Source organism: Corvus cornix, chromosome 1A (genome assembly GCF_000738735.6).
Source record: "Corvus cornix cornix isolate S_Up_H32 chromosome 1A, ASM73873v5, whole genome shotgun sequence".
Classification (NCBI taxonomy): domain Eukaryota; kingdom Metazoa; phylum Chordata; class Aves; order Passeriformes; family Corvidae; genus Corvus; species Corvus cornix.
In genome coordinates this window covers 44,945,253-44,959,521 of record NC_047057.1, presented here as the reverse complement: position 1 = coordinate 44,959,521, position 14,269 = coordinate 44,945,253, and positions in this window count along the sequence as shown.

The window sequence follows — 14,269 nt, the reverse complement described above, 5'->3', positions numbered from 1 at the left end:
TCTTCACCCTGCCTGGCTGCAGCAAGCTGTGAAGCACGTAAGAACACTGGGAGAGCATTGGTGCTCCTGCCTCCTACACAACTCACTTGTGACAGTTTGCTCTCTGTCACTAACAACCGCTGGTCATCATGGATGAAAACTCCTTCTGCTCCCCAAGGAGGAGCTAGTTTGGATATACTCTGCCATGGACCATAAAATAGTCATAGAGATGGTTGATTTTCTCCTATCTGAAGGACGTAGATAGGGGTGCCCTGTCTGCGGCTTTCTCCCTCCTTTACACTTCTTTCTTCACATTTCTTCCTTTCTCCTCTAAGAAAACTTTACTGAGGAAAGTGTATGTGTTAGACAACTGCTCACTTCTATCAGTGCTTCTTGAAGAGCTCATGATTCCTGGTTATTTATCTGGTTTGTGTAAATGAGAAAGTGGCACTGTAGTTTGAACGGAGAGAACAAAATAAGTAATGGTGTGATGTGTTAGGTAGTTTTTCCTCTTGAACACATAATGAGGCTGTTTACTGCTGGATCATTGTTTCTTCCTGCAAGCTCTGTTGTAAAACCTCTTGCTGCCACCATCAGGACATCAAAATATAAAATACTTTTTTTTTCCTTTTTTTACATTACACAGCATCAAATAAGTCAGTAGAACCAATAAAAATGTCACTGAGACATAAATCTTTTGAATGTACACAACAATATGTACTGGATTGTTGTCTCTCCAGGGAGAAGTCCATAAGGAGAAGTGTGTGTCAGGGGATATGTCTATTATTTGTGCAATGGTCATCTGGTAAATAAAAATCTAATTAAAATAACGTGCATTGCACATATTCATGGACATGAATTAAAGGGACATTTAATTATAACATTGTAAAAATATTAAGAATATTTTTGCCTGTACTTCAGTACATGGTGTATGGCTCATTGAACACTGTCTTCTTTCCATGTTGATGCTGACTGCATTCACGAATTATCAGAGAGCTTTTGTGTATAACCTGGAAACCTAAATTCTTAAAACATTCTTTCTGCCACTTCGCAAATTCAGTCTCAATTTTCTATGAGATATTTAACTGTCTAACACCAAATATAGCCAGGAAGTACCACATTGACATGGTATCACTTGGCTAACATCAGGAATTGTTGCTGGAGGCTGGACTGGGCAGAGTGTCAGGAGATGGAAATGGTCTCCTTCTAATGTAATGTATATTAGCAGAGAATTTGGTATTCTCTGTAGAGATTTGTGTAGTAGCTTTGTGTAGTCCAAACAAAGAATCACTAACACAACAATGCATAATAAAGGCGTTGCAGAGTTCATTGCAATGCAACACTCCAGACAGCTTTTGCAGCCAAGGATGTGGAACAGCATCTGCTCTACTGTCCCATCTGCAGTAAATTTTTGTTTATTCCTATTCACTAATAAATTATATCGCGATCCAGGTGAATATGGTTTGGATGTTTTCACTTAAAATTATATCAGCCTTAAATCAAACTGTCTTCCCTGAAGAAGTTAAGCTACCCTTCTTCAATGTCAGTAGCTCTCTACCTACTGTGCAGTTTCTCCAGTCCACTGCTGTGCTCTTCCTGCTGTGACTAAGGACCCCAGGACCCCCATGGGTGTAAAAGCAAATCAAGTACATAAAGAATTTACAGGCACACTAAAGGTAAGTAGATATTTACTGTCAGCAATTATGTGCATACCTGCATCCTCATTGTCCAATGAAATCACTGATGGTGATGCCCTTGTGACTTTACTGCTTTAATGTGTGTAACCCAGCATTAAAAAAATTGTAGGAACAGCCTTTGCTTTCCTGAATGAACAGGGCCCAGTCTTTGATAGCAAGTTGTTTTGGGACTTGATTGTTCTTATACAGCTGTCTCAAAAAGAACTTTCTGTCATTCCCAATAATTCCTTTAAAAGGAGAGGCAAATTAAAGTGGAAAGCAGTGGGATTACCAGGAGAGTGAAGAGCCATTCCTTATGGTCATTTGTGGGAACAGTTTTGAGAACATATAGGCGTTTCTCCACAGCTCAGTAAAGGGAAGCATTTGGCCCTGATGGGCTTATAGAAGAGATCACAGGGAAGTCCATGGAGCAAGAGGCATGGGGAAATGAAAAGAGGTGCAGAGTGAGGAAAAGCAGTCCTCACAATGCAGTCTTGCATCTCACAGCTGACAATCTCTTGTGGGATGGATGGGGATTTCTTCTGGACTACATTTCTTGAAGTGCTGGGGAAATACTCTTGGTCATCAAGGAGGCTGGAAGAGCAGGAGAATACAGGTTACAGGAGAGCTGGCAGGTTTGAGGTCTAGGTCTGAGACTGGCAGAGGTCTTCGAGTCTTAGGAATGGGGCAGGAATATTCCCGGGTGGGGAACTCCTATAGATGAATTTTAACGTTGGAAGAACTTTATACCAAAGGAGCACAAAGCACCACAGCAACTTCCCAGCCTGCTTAGGGCGTCTGATCCAAATGTGGAATCAAGGCAGGATATCAGCTAGCTATGTGTTACTGCAGACCAGTAAGGACCGTCAGGCTGCTGGGAGGGGGGTGTTGCACAGCTGTGGTCATGCTGAAAATTACTTGTGTTCTGCATGAACATTTACAGACTTTCAGGAAAAATACTTTCAATTATCTGAGTTTCCATGGAGGTCTGTGGAGGAAGACATGGTCCTTTGAGACCAGCCTCTAAACCACTTAGCATCCATCCAGTTTTATACAGTGCTAACAGCTCAGATTACATCCAGATGGGGAAACGGTGTGGCTGTGCCACTCCTTCAGCCAGTCCTCCCCAGCGTGGAAACATGCTCTGCTCACGCTGCTGGAACAGGTGACTGGCTTTGCTGTATTGTCACTTGCACCAGCCATGGTCTGTTAAGTAACTAAATGCAGGAGGAGAAGTTTTGTGCGAGGTGGAACTATGAAGGTCCAGTACGGTCTCATGTCTGAATTACCAGGAATCTGAGGAGACATGAACTCTAGCAGATGATTTTCCTCTATTTGAGAAGAAATGGTTCATAATGTTTCTCCTCCATGATGCTAAAGAGGGCAAAATGTCACAGCCTTCCCCTCAGTAGAGGCACTAGTAGGATTTTTCTTCCCTTCCCAGTTATTTATTTTCATTTAATTATACTAAGCATCATTTTTTCAACTCATGGTAGCTGGGTTAAGCATACTTGGTTGTTACTCCCCTGCTTGTGACCAGTCTCAAACCCACTGAGAGTGGTTTCATTTTGTAGGTGTTCACCTCCAAAACAAACAAATAAATCTGTCTGCCTGCACCAGCATAGCATGTGCTAGCCTTCCAGCAAAGAGCTAGAAGAAGTCAAAATTAGAGGAAGGCTGTATTCCTGATATAGCTGAGTAACAAGATCTGTAAGCAGGTATTTGTGACCCTCTAAGGATGCTCTTTGCAGGAAAGGTAGCCAAGTAATCAGAGTACTGGGAGTCTAACTCTCAGCTCTGGAGAACATGGTGGGATCATACTGAGAGTAAGGCTGTGGAAAGCTATTCTCTACACCGAGAGCGATACAGGACAATCTGAAACAAAATTTTAGTGGGAACAACCACTCTTGTTTTGTGCTTTCCAGAACCAGAGGCACAAATGCCTCCTTCTTTTATTAATGTACTGCATATGTGGATGGTTGCCTTTTCTCTCTTTCCACATTTGAGGTATGTTTGTATATTGTATTACAGTTACCTGCAAATGGATTTGATAGGGACAGATTCCAGCCTGGAATATTTAAATGGCCAGACTGGATTGATGTATCTCTTTGTGCAAAGATGAGGTTCTCTTTTTTTTCCATGCAAAAGCACAGAAGGGCAGGGGGGGAAGGCGAAGGGGAATGTGGGAAAGGCATGAAAAATAAGGAAAATGGCACCTGGAAAGGGCAAAGGGAAATGGAAAGCACTCCACACACAAGCCCTCTTTGGCTCATGAATTTAACATGTGTGTAATGTTTCTTATGAGAAGTCATGTGAGCAATTTAAACTAGCCCCTAGGCAAGTCTAATCTGAACAAGCTGCTCTGTGACAAGCTACAAATTGCAGGATTTAATAAAAAGGGTTAGCAGAACAGAGGATAACACAGGAGGGGAAATGCTAGTATAATATCAGAACTAGAAATGAAGTCTCTATTAGCAGATCTTAAAAATACATTACACTGAGGTAGCCAAGGCTGAAAAGGAGATATTGCATCAAAATTCTGCCCAGTTGGGGGTGTACATTGCATAAAGTATCGTGACATTGACTTCCTATCCATGAAGAGTGATACAGTTCTTATATCTCATTTGCACCCCTGCTGTGTCCTTGTCTTATATTGTGCCACTACCATTAGGTGTCACCACTCCACAGCAGCAGATTTCTGAGGAGATAAACCAGAAACTCACATCTAATATGACAGATGCAGTCTTTCTTTCTTAAGGGCTCCTCTACTCCTACAAAAGGATTTTCCTAGCTAATGAATAGAGCTACTGCAGCAGACAGCAAGAGTGGCACTGGATGAGACTGAGCAGATCCTGAAAGTCCCATGCATTGCTGGAACAGTTTGGTTTCAGGCTCTTAATATTGAGGTTCAACTTCTGTGTAGGTTCAGCCTCAACACTGCAGAGCAAGGCTCCCACCTAGCCTTCAGAATGCCTCGCTTGCCTTGCTCGGGACTCACTTGGCTGGAATGAGCGGGGTCTGAGCCGTTGCCACTGCACCTGCACGTGGTGCATCTTGGCTTCACATCATCCATGCTCGTCCAACAGACCGAGAGCCTACCTGTGGGTTCACAGCAGCCAAAGTGGCAATGGGGCTAACGTGGCTAGTTGTGTTTCATGAGGAAAACAGAGCTGGAAATGTGTTCTTTCCTCTCTGCCTCATGTACCGTAATCCTCTACACCTTCCCCACGAGAAGAGATTGTACAACAGGGGATCGAACACTGGTAAAACATTTCTCCTGGGACATACAAGCGTAATCTGCTTGGAAAAACAGATTCCGGAAATATCAAAATTATTTGTTAACTGGTCACAATTACAGGGATGGCCAGCAAACCTCACTCAAGTTTTCATGGAGTTAAACAACTCTTTACGCAGACGTTTTCATAATAAACTGGTAACAGTGGCTGAAATGTCTAGTTCAACTAGTTTAGGTCTGTGCAAGCTTGGCTTCCAAGCAAATCCTCAAGCAAAGACAGTAAGTTGCTGGCTCCTAGAGCTGCTGTCTGACCCCACTCCTTGAAGAGTGGGAAGGCTCCAGACCCCTGAGCACAGTGGCCAGGGCAAGGCATGAATTGCCAGGCTGCCACCAGCAACATCTTTCCAATTAATTCAATACCTTCAAAAAAACAAGAAATTTTTTTTGAAATTTTTCTCCTGTAACTGATATTTCCTTAGCAACATAAACAAGTGACTGAAGGAGAAAACATGAGTCACAATGTGAAATTAATACTATTTGTAATTTTTGCTGACAGGTGAGCGCTCTGTCACGCTGACTGCAGCTGCCAAGCTCATTTTAGCTGGAGACTGTTCAGACCCATTTCTTGGATGTGACAACCTCTTCTGTACTATTGGGAGAGTAACACTAACTGAGCCAAGTGTGTGGGCCCCATGGTAATAATCTTCTCTTCCTACCTTTCAGCTTTCTCCCATCAGGGGAGAAAGATAGAGGGGTTTCTTTCCTTTCCATGTTCTCTTGCTCTTTAATTAAGTTATATCCAAAGAGGTTGCAGGGACCCTGTGATGCTAGGCCCTGCAACCATATGCCTTCCCCACAAAGCTTTGTAGTCGAAATCACAAGCAAGATGAAGGGGAAACTACTCTCATTTAGCAAAACTTTTGAAATGAGCCACATGAAGAGCCTGTGGCAGAGCCCAGAAGAGCATCACGTTCTCTGAAATCCCAGTCAGTGCCTGAGACAAGATCCACACTGAGCAGACCCCTATCCTTCCAGTCAGACACTACACTTCCCAGTGGGATATATGGCTTGCCAGGGACAAAAATCATATATCTAATTAGAAATACAATCGATTAAGAGGGTCCAGAAGCAGGCTGAACCAATGGCTCACCTCACTCAGTACCTTTGTCCTGTTTAAGGAGAACAGCATAAGATGAAGTATGGAGTGATTTTTACCCCTGCTGTAATCTCCCAGGTTATGGAAACCTGCACTTTATAGATTTCAGGAGCTGGAAGCTGCACCCATTCAGAAGTGTTTTAAAGCACTGTTAGATCTGGATTTCACAACTGTTTAACTCTTTTGAATCTGTTTATGGTCCCAGTGTCCACAACATCCTGTGACAATGAGTTTCATAGTTAAAATGGCTGCATTTAACTCAACTGAATGAAAAACTGCTTTCTTTTTCATACCTGCTTGCCAAAAATTCCATTGTGTGCCTCCTAGTTCTCGTTTGATGAGTTCATCTTCCCCAGACCACTTGTGATTTTATAGACATCTATTTTAAAAAAATGTTTAAAAATACATTCCCTGAGCTTTCACTGATGTCTTCACAGAAGTATATAGTTTCATATCGAAGGTTGAAGCTTGCTGTGGCTATTTTCCAGCTACACATTTTAGCAACGAAAGTAGATCTATTCAGCTCAGCCTCTTGCATCATTTTGTGTATTTGTCTGGCAATATTGCTTCCTCCTTTTTAAGGTTTGGCGGGAAGTATTTATTTAAAAGCAAGACTGGATGAATACTTTCTTCATTGGACTGTCTCAGACACTCAAGGATACTCCAGAGATCAACTGGAGGAAAATCGGGGGGGAGGGGGGAATCCTGCTGGATACAGGCAGTGGAAGAAGGGCAAGCACTGCACTTCCCGTGAGCTGGACTGATGGCTGGAATATACCACCTGTCAGTGAACACAGGTCCTCAAAGGGTGACTAAACTTCCAGCACCTCTTTGTGTGCATGGGGATTCACCTCATGGTTTGAGATTTGCTATCAGCTGCAAATAGGAATGGGGTGCAGTTATATGTTAAATACAAGCTCAAGTCAAAACCAGTGTAGCTGCTTACTTCTAATAAATTTTGGGAGAGAGGCTGTGCAGTGTGAAAGGTCATATGCAGGATTTCCTTTCCTTTCCTTTCCTTTCCTTTCCTTTCCTTTCCTTTCCTTTCCTTTCCTTTCCTTTCCTTTCCTTTCCTTTCCTTTCCTTTCCTTTCCTTTCCTTTCCTTTCCTTTCCTTTCTTTCCTTTCCTTTCCTTTCCTTTCCTTTCCTTCCTTTCCTTTCCTTTCCTTTCCTTTCCTTTCCTTTCCTTTCCTTTCCTTTCCTTTCCTTTCCTTTCCTTTCCTTTCCTTTCCTTTCCTTTCCTTTCCGTTACTGCCGTAGTGGAAAGAGAGACTGCCCAGCATGTCTGTGCTCGCTTGTTTGTTCATTTCTTTGAGGTGCTTGGCACACTTTTAGCCTCCTTCTGGCAGCCCATACACTGATGCAAAATTTACCCTGCCAGGAGATGCTGGTAAGCTAATGAGGGCAATCAGACAGGAAACAAAAGGTAAAAAAAAATAAATACCCCACAACTGAAAAGAGAAATCTATTGATTCCTGGTAGAAATGGTGCATTTTATATTCTGTGAGTGGGATGATGTTGAGAAGGCTTTATGCTGTGCTTTGTAAAAAGCAGGAGAGAAGGGATGTTGGGAAGATTTAAGCTGCTATACCTGCACCAGACCACATGTGGTCAGTCTGCACTGCTGCTGAGAACCATCTCAGTGGGGATGGCCAAGGCTCGGTGGGTGCATGGGCTCCTTGGAGAGTGGCTGGTTATCCCATCAGCCTTGCGTGGTACTCCTTACAGCCTAGCCCTGGCTAATAGGGGCAAGATGGTGAAAGGTGTCAGTCTGGAAAGCTGGGGTGCTTTATTCCTCACAAAATCACAAATCCTTCATTGCTGACTGTTTGCTCTCCTGGCTCACAGAGAGCATGGCTGAAGGAAGGTCTTACCACTGGTCCTGGCAAATTCCAATTCCCAGAACTACAAAGGGGATGCAGCCCCCTTGGCCACCCTGGAATGCCTGAAACCAGATCCCAGAGAGCTAAATTGGCTCCATGGGACTTCAAGCAGAAACTTGCAGAGGTCAGGCTCTTGCAAAATAAATGTATTTGAACATGTCTTCTGATGAAGTATTTCAGACTTATTATTTCTCCTTAAAGAGATTATTTGAGCCAAAATTACTTCAGGGTCTGCTAAAGAAAGCTGTCTACGCTATTTCTTCAGTCCAGACTGTGCAGTGTTTGCCCAAGCACCCTGGTGTGTGTTCAGAATGAGAAGATCCCACTCCTCGGAGGAGTCCCAGCAGTTACAAGAAGTATTTCTTGCCATGTCTGAGGGACTGCCTGTATCTTAGTGCAGTTCTTGATCATCCAGAGGTTTTGGCTCTGGCCTCTTGGGCTTTCTTGAACCTTTGTCTCTACTGAAGATGGCCTTGGACAACTCAGCAAAGACTTTCCTTCAGGTCATGTGATGAGTAAAGTGAAAAAGCATCTCAGTCCACCCCAGTTATCTGATCTCAATCAGACTCAGGGAGTAAGGATGCAGCCCCAAAGTTTTCCCTTGCACTGGGGATATCCCTCACCTATTTCAGCAGGGAAACCAAGGGGGGGAGGTGGAAAGGTCTGCAGTTCATGGCCCTGAACAAAACCTGCACAGGACCCCTTTCCTCTTGGTGTGAGGCCTTTCCCAAGAGGGTCCTGTTTCCCAGGTCTGGAGCTCTCTGCACAGAAAGGGCAGGGCTGCAGACGTCATGCTGTAGTAACGCCACATAGCTGAGGTTACTCCAAGAGGAGGAGATCAGTGCCTCCACTGAGAGCACCACACATGTGGAAACCTGGATGGATGGGATGCTCCATAGGTTTTTAGGGGACAGACTTCCACCTGAATAGCATGTTTAATCAGTTCCTGTATTATGTTCCATGTTATGCAATAAATTGTGAGAGAAGTAGGAAGATATTTCACACTTCTGCCGTGTGAAATATCCATGGCAAAAAACCACTATGCAAGAAGTATGGAGATTACTTCCTGTGTTGTGAAAGGCTGGCTGTGCCTGTGGTAAGGGTCTCCAGTTGTTCTCAGATTTGGGGCATCCACATACAGACAAAGGGGGAAGTCTGCTAGTACATCTATTTAGAGAGACTTCACTTTATGGCCAGAACACTGTAGGCTGTGTGGGTATTTCTGCAAAGGAGCTGAGATATCCAGAGCAAAGAAAAGGCAGAGACAACTAACAAAGAGCATTGCAGGGAACAGCTTATCATGCAGAGTAAACACTGGTACTTATTGACCAGTAGCTGAAATGAGGATAAGGAAAGGCTTGCCCATGTTTGAGAAATAGAGGACAACAAACTGTGAACAAGCAATTTCTGTTCACACCCTTACAGCCCTTCACCAAGGAGTGATAGAGAATCACATTATCATTCAGTGATTTTGAAAAAAGGATTTGTCTTTGACTCTTTCAATAATTCTTTTGCTTCCTTTCTGTCTTTTTTTTTCTTCTCTATAACAACGTTTGATTAAACTTCTTTCATTGCTTATTGTGAAAAAGCAGAGTTTTTTAAGTATTGGCATAGAATAACTCCATTTTTTCAGCTTGAACTCTACAAATTGACACCAATGCTACTACCAGAAAAGTCACAGAGTGAAATTCAGGCTTAAAAAGATGAGATTCTTATGCATCCAATACAGAACTTTTAAAATTTGGAGAGACTGACAATACCACATAAGGCTGCATGGTAATATAAACATTGCTCTAATAGGTAGTCTTCAGCTCACCCCCCAAGTCTATGCATGAGAGGGGGCAGAAATGTAATATCAAATTGTTTGCAAAAATTTCCATTTGTTGGTGCTGCATCAGCAGCAGAATGCTGTAGGTGGTGTGACTGCAGAAACCAGGCAGAAGAAATAAGCAATGCCTCTGCAACCTCAAAAGTTACAGGGATACTGTTGCCCTAACTGACAAGAGGAAAGCACATGACTGAGCTTTTCTTGAAAAATTGTGATAGAAGCTTTTGCTGTTTAATAAATATTTCTTCTCTGCTCCCACTCTTGAATAAAGACATCTTTAATTGCAATGTATAAGACTTCCGCTTTTTGATTACATCTTCAAGTAATAAAGTATTTTTTCTGCACAATTATTTTGTTTCTACTTGTGTTTTTGCTCTGGTTTTTATTCCTGCTCTGAATATGGATGTAAGGGACAAATATCCAGATAATTACTTGCACCATTTCCCTGAAGAATCAAAGAAAGGTTCCAAGAAGCCAATCTAAGTGTAAAAAAAAATCAAGCCTAGTTAAGTCCAAGCTACTGATCTACAGAAGTAGGCCTGACAATGAGCTCAAAAGCAGTCAAATTGCTGCATGTTACAGTGACCAGATGGCATGGCCTGGTGCAGAAGCAGGAGGTGGTGGATGCCTTTCTGTGCATCTGTTGGTGAAAGTCAGCAGCAGATCTAGGTGCAATTCCATAGCACTCCTGTAAAACGAGGAGCCTCTGCCCAAGCACTCTCACACCATTCCAGGAGCTGCACACACCACCTGAGACTGTAACTCCTGGGACTGGAGTCCCATCACAGTGAGCAGCTCCATGAGCAATGGGTGACCCTTTCAACTCATCGCTCACACATCCCCCCACTCTCAGGTGCACTTCCTCCTCCTTTGGGCTGGACCCTAGATTTGTCAGCCATCAGAATTTATAAAAATAAACAATTCAATAGAGTGGTACAGCAGCAGATCAGCTTGAGCTGGATGCCTTTGGAGACACTCCCCCAACACCCCCATCACATGCCTTTCTTGGTCCAATGGTGATTTTCGGTCTGGGGTCGTCTAACACCTTATTGGATTCTTTCTCTGTGTCCATGCAGGCAGGCCATTCACTGCTCTTATATTGTCAAGTTGTGGTTTCTGCTGAGAGGTGTAGCCTCCTTATCTTGTGGTTTACACTTGTGGTGCACCTGCTCACTGGCAGAGCATGGAAAGCAAAAAAGTTCTACGCTTAGGATAAACATCACTTAGCAACAACCAAACCATCAGTGTGTTATCAATATTCTTCTCATGCTAAAGACAAAACACAGCACAGTACCAGCTACTAAAAAAGTTACTAATAAAATTATCAACAATTAGTATCTCTCAACACTCCTAACTCTAAAACAATACCCCAAGTTTATCCAGAGGCCAGTTTGTATTGATCTCCAGAGAAAATGTTCTGTTCCAGTACCTCATGGAACAGAAAGGACCCAATCACCCAGAAGCAGAAGTTATTAAAATTGATCGCCAAGAAGATTGTGAAGCTAGTAATAGCCATAGAAATACGTAAAACATAGATGATTTCTTCATATGCCACAATTCTGTCTGTATAACAAATTTTGTATGCACTAGGGTTCTCAGATGGAGAAGGATGTTGTAACCCACTGCTGCTACCTACAAGTAACATGACCAGAAAGAGGAAGTGGTGTCATCCACGGTATTTCAAAACATTTAACAAAGGAAAAATTTGAGACAAAGCAAAATCCTGAATAAGCAAAATGGTGTAATAGACATTTAGCATCAAATCAGTAGAAGAGTTAACTGTGCATCATCTAGATTTTTGGGTTTAGGGCAGGAATTATCCTTACTTGAGCCAGTCATGATGACACCCTGAGGTTGCCAGATCTCCAAGTACAGTTAAATAACATCCTCTGGAGAAGAAAACACACTGCACACCTTGAAGTGGTAAAAAGGAATTGTGCCATAACTGTGTAGAAATATAAATATAGTCAGTTCAAGTAGCAATTTTAAAGTTAATTACTTAATAGTGTATCCCAAAGTTGTAGGTTAGCATTATCAAATGTGTATTGTGATTTTTGGATGCTTTCCTTTTGAAATAATATGAATGAATCTGAACATCAGGTCTCTGTAGTAGCTTAAACATATCCTAAAAGACATAACCTAAAAGCTGGGGCTAATTTTTTATGGTGGTGTAATCTGTGGGTATGTCTAGAAACATGGAAATTATATTTAACAGATTATCTGACAGGTAGAGATGTAACTGTATGAAGTGTTTGCTCGCTTTTACAGAAAAGACAGCACTGAGGAACTGTCTTGCTAAGGAAAAATAAAAGAAATAGAATAGACATTCTAAAGCATTGTAAAAAATAAATAAATGGAGAATAAACTACTACTAAGATATTTCTTTAAGATATTTTCTATCTATATGTCACAGGAAACTGGATCCATTAATGGTCATTCATATACAAAGTGGAACAGTTCCTTGTACATCATTATGCTCAAGTATTAAGTGCTCAAGATGTTAAGAACTACTGGAGAAAAACTGGACATCTAATTTACCCTTCTTATAAGCTCATGTGGACAGATGCCAGGCTAGTCTGGAGGAGCCATAAAACCACAGCATGCACTGGGATCGAATGCCTGATGGTGGCCTGGGTATTTTTAACTGACAGGTAGGTCAGTGTCCTGTCTGCTTTATATTAGTGTTGTTCCAGCGACCCGAGTGGAGCGGCAGGAACATGCAGCACCTGAATGCCCAGGCCTGTGTAAAGACATTGGAAATTCTCAGTGAAGAACCAAAGTGGAGTAAAGGGCTCATATCCTCCTAAATTGTCAGTTAATCATGTTTACATTGGATGTCCTGACCTGCAAGAAAACTTGTGAACAATTTGTCATTGTCTATTCCTGCTACTACCCCTTGATGAGCATTTATAGTGACATTTTGTAATCTGCTCCACCTGATCTCCCTATTCATTGATTCGTTTACTTCCAAGTGATATGGAATTAATATAAGTTATTAAGTTTGAGAAGGGGGTCCTATCTTCTTTTCCTTGTCCTTAGAGTAATCATCGATATAAAACTTCCAAGATACTCACTTCTCCTAAGTTTGTGTTTCATCATTACTAATTACATAAAGTGGTTTTTAACATTTGCAAGCAATATTTTGCTTTTCAAAAATCTCCTTGACAAAGGTTAATTAAAATGTTTGGCAAAATTAGGCATACATAAAATGCACTTAGTTAAATACACATATGAATACAACACTCAGAGGACAGAAGACTTGAAATTACACAGTCCCCAGGGCTTGAACATGCTTAAACCAGATGCTTTAGCAAGATGCTATTAACATGCTTATGCTGACACTCCAGCCCACACCTCCCCTCAGTGCTGCTTTGCTACCAGCCTATGAATTCAGGAAGACTGGAACTGGTAATTTACTCTCCAACCTGCTCTTGTCTTGCTGGTTTGGCCACAAACCAGCCTCAATACTGGCTCTCCATGAGCTTTTGATAAATTGAGGATAATAAAACACACACATGATGGCAAGCCAAGTGGGAGGACTAGAAGCATCAGAAGAGATGAAGGTTAAAGCTGTGTGTGGATAATTAAAAAGACATTTGAAGAAGAAATCTGGGCAAGAATTGTACTATCAATACTAAATGGTTTGCTCCTCCAAATTTCATTAGTGCTCATTCAAATTCCCCTTCTGCAATCAACTGCAGAACTCTTCCAGCCAAGCGATCCCTCACCTTGTGCCTCCTGTGGACTTTGCCCATGAGGAAGCCATCCTGAACTGCACTAGAATTCTCAGGGAGGTCTGAAATGTGTGGGGAGCTGTGTCTGAGTTCACTGGCCTTCCAGCTGTCCTGGCTCCACACTGCCAGCTGGGGAGCAACAGCACCATGGAGGTGTGTGGGAAGGATTTGGTAGCACAGGAGAAGGGAAAGAGGTTGAGCTAACCTGGATGACTCAGGTGAGAACAAAGTACCCTGCAAGTGGAGAGAGGCTGACCTTGTAAAACCCTACTCAATGCCCTGAGCTCCTTGTTCCTCTTCCTTTCACCTTTGCCCATGCACAAATGAGAATGGCTTTCTGGGACTTTAGAAAATGTAGGTTTACAGCAAAACTTTGCCTCTTGGGTAGTAGCTTGTGCACTGTGAAAGCTAAATCTGAAAACAAGAACCACGACTAAGGAGGTAGGAAATTGCTTACAAGACTCTTTTTTTATGACTAAAAACACTGTCAGCAGAGTTCTGTTTTGATTTAATTGCTTTTCTAATCCCTTATTGTTTTATGACAGCTGAAATTGCCTGACTAGATGCCAACACACATGAACTACTAAATGGTTCCTGCATCTTATTTTATGGTCTGACCTCTGTTTTGAAATAAACTGCCTACTAAACAAAATAAGTTCCCTTGATTTTCTGATGACATATATATGTGTATTTTGAGAAAGGGAAGTAAGCGTGGCAGGAAATTCAGAAATCACGAAAGGAAAAATGTTATGGTTACTTTTTATTCTTTTGAAATACA